The sequence below is a fragment of the Mchenga conophoros genome, linkage group LG3 (assembly GCF_057382185.1).
Source record: "Mchenga conophoros isolate Kocher_MC1m ecotype Shallow Benthic linkage group LG3, M_conophoros_male_GT1.1, whole genome shotgun sequence".
Classification (NCBI taxonomy): Eukaryota; Metazoa; Chordata; class Actinopteri; order Cichliformes; family Cichlidae; genus Mchenga; species Mchenga conophoros.
In genome coordinates this window covers 294,930-298,614 of record NC_140528.1, presented here as the reverse complement: position 1 = coordinate 298,614, position 3,685 = coordinate 294,930, and positions in this window count along the sequence as shown.

Here is a 3,685-nt window from a genome sequence, read left to right as displayed (position 1 = left end):
CCATTTGGCAGCTGAAATCTTTCAGAGCTGAAAAAGCCTTTTTAAAACGCTAAAAGGCAAAGCATTTTTTTTGGCAAATGGAAGGTTTTCATAAACAACTCTAGATCTGGATTGGGTGTTTCTGTTTTGCTTTTTTCCCCAGAGTAACCCCTAATGAAGACATGATTGTGATGGTGAAATCCTTTTAATTAAATAAAGCAGTCTGATGAATGTTCTTTCATTACTGCCTCAGATTCCCCACTGAGGGTATTTATTACTCACAGAGGAAGATATACAAACACGCACACAAAGGCTCAGAGAAATATTTGCATACACACTCATTCTTGTGGGGCTTATGCCACTCATTTTCACCCACCTGGCATCACTGTGTAACAGATGGGTGACATGTTTGGTGCCAGAAATAGAATATAACAGGCGATATCCCACTGTGCGCGCACACTAACAAAGCCATTCACTTTTCTCTGCACTTATTCAATGTGACTTCCACTCACTTATCATGTGTATGATTTGCCAGCTGTCAGCTTACTATTTCATGCGTGTTCACTTTTCCAGGGATTCTGGTCTTTTAGTGTGTATGTGTGGGTGCATTCAAAAAGACCAAACAGCCATTTGCACACTCAGGAAGCATGCATTTGTGAAATTAGTTAAATCTGTGCTGTTGTCATATGTAGTGGAGCACGCATTCCTCCTACCAGTATTGTGGCTATGAGTAGATATATTGTAACACAAAAATCCCAGAGACCCCTTCTCTTCCCTGACGAACCTGTGCATTTTTATTTTATTTACAGTGCTTTCAAAAACAACTCTGAGAAGAACGTATGGTATGAGAGATCTTGCATTTGTGAAACATTTGATCTTTATTAGCTTTGTCTAATTTATTCATGTGTGTTTTTTATTGTCATTTTTAGTACCCCAGACTTATAAAGGGTTATATAGGTGTGATCCCTTTCCTGGAAACATCTTAGTGACATATTATATTATATATCTTCTCTGCAACTTGTCATTGATTCTCTGAATGTCTGCACTGCTAATAACGATATGAATGCTACCGAAACCTCCCACAGGTGCTGAGTTCCTTTGAAATCTTGTGACTGTGAAAGCATGTCGTTGTGACAGTCTTTACACTTGTCAAACCATGGATGAGTGCTTTCATCAGGATTGAAATATTTCATTTCAGAAAAAAGAGATGACAACTCAGAACTGCTTTGTACTGATTTACAGTGAACTACCCCAGAATCTAAACCTATTTTTGATCTGATTCAGATCTCACAACTTAATGAAAATTTGTTTCCATTACTGTTTTTTATCTATAACTAGAGCTGGGCAATATAAGATTTTTTCATATCACGATATGTTTTTTTCATTTCAGGCGATAACGATATCTATCACGATATAAGCCAAATAACTATATTTGTAAGATTTAAATGTGCCGTTGCTCACAGGTAAAATGTGAAATAATCAGCAGCTTGTTTTTATTTAAATATTTATTTCCCATAATAAGTTCAACAGGGTAAATGTACTTAAGGAACATGAGACTTTTTCAGATAAATAAAGGCAAATATTGCAAACTACACAAAAGGCAGCCGCTAAAGCGTTTTAAGTTTCAAAATAGAACAAACGAAACAAACTACTAAATTGTCAATTCCACTTAGAAACAAAATATTAATTCTAAAAATAAATCTTAGTTTGTTTTACAGAAGAACAGACAAAATTGACTAACTTTTGTCAATATCAAATAAACTGAGAACTAAAAGGAAATTCTCAATCTCTCCTTGTTGTATAGCTGAGCTTTTCAAACAGGTTTAACAGTTACTTTAGTCTGACAAAAGCCGAATGACGAATTAGCGCTTTGAGTCAGAGATTGAGCATGCACCGGTTTATTGTATTTCCAGACTTGCTTTTGGCACAATTTACAGTGCGCGCTACTCTGTTTTTTGTCAGACTTGAAATAGCTGAAATACCTTCACACTACGGAACGTCTATGGCTCTTCCGTTCAACAATCTCTCCGGCGTTGGAACCATTATCTGTTTTCTCTTCGGTAACCTTCGGTCACGCTCTCGGTTGATTTTTCTCTAGTCGGCACACTTATTTCCTCCATTATCCGGGCGGCACGGCTGCTGGCTGCTTCCCAAACAAATACACATGTGCGGCTTGGCACTTGTGCTGTACGTAACAAGTCACGTGACGTGACGCTGCGGCTGTGATTGGTTCGGCTCTGCGCTAGTTAATTTGGATTGGCTGTCCTTTTTTTTTTTAAGAGGACAAGAGAGATGAGGCCTATCGCAATAGTTTAACTTTTCTATCGAGAAAAAGTTATTTCGCAATACATATCGTTATCGTTCTATCGCCCAGCTCTATCTATAACTAATCCGAATTTATACTTTCTGTTAAACTCATTTTGAAATCACAACATCTTCTTTTATTTTGCCTTATTCACCGGAATGTACTTAAACACTCTGAAATCATATCTGATCCCAGTGGTTAAAAAATCAGGCTGGATATCTATACTGATATGGACTGGGTAATGTGTTAGGAACAAACAGATATGGCATTGTTTGTTGAAAATTATCAGTACACACAAGGCAGAATCCATTCCTTCACTTGGTTCTTAGTAGTTCGTATGGCCTTCACTTGCATGTATTCATGCCTGACAATGTCGGGGCATATTCCTAATGAGGTGACAAACGGTGTCTTGTAGGTGTTTCTCCAAAATCTGGAACAAGGTATCACTGGATCTGGTAGTGTGTGAGGAACCAAAACATAATCTACCAGAGATGTTTTACTGGAGTTTGCGAGGGGCCAGTCAATGAGTACTGACAATAAGTAATTGTACCCTTAGGCCCTGAGTAAATGTGGTTATCCCAGCTGGACTTTTGTCAAAGCTGGAACGGCACCTAAAGAAAGCTCCAGCCGATCCAGGAAAGAAGGACAACCGCTGCCCAAGCGAAAACCTGTAGTGATCCTATATGTGTCAGGAGTATCGGAGCAGTTGAGACACATTTTTTCTAAACACCGGGTCTCTGTGACTTTTAAACCCCAAAACACGCTGCGCCAAAAACTGGTCCACCCCAAGGATTGGGTCCCCCAACAGAGTAACATAGTGTACGCTGTTAAGTGCCAGGATTTATACATTGGGGAAACCAAACAACCTCTGGCGAAGCAGATGGCACAACACAGAAGAGCCAACTCGTCAGGCCAGGACTCTGCAGTCTATTTACACCTACAGGCCAGTGGACACTCTTTCAAGGATGAGGATGTACACATCCTGGACAGGGAGGACTCTTTAACGTTTGTCACTTGTGCTCAGGGTGAACCTGCTCTCACCTGTGAAAAGCACAGAGTGCCAGAGGTGAACCTGCCAATTTTGGTAATCTATAGCATGTGCCAATCAGGCGCCACGATGCCGGATAGTGAGCACAGGGCTCAGTATATGACACTGGGCCCTCTGTCCACCCTCAGTCAGACACATTTACACCAGTTTCCTGCTGGAGATTATTTTGTAGCTCTGCAACTGGAGGATGTGTTAAAATAGATTTACTTCCCAAGAAAAGTGATTCCAAACTGCATTTTTATAGACATATTTTATTAGTGTGTGAATGTTTGTGTGAATGGGTGGATGACTGGATGTGTAAAGTGCTTTGGGGTCCTTAGGGACTAGTAAAGCGCCATACAAATACAGGCCAT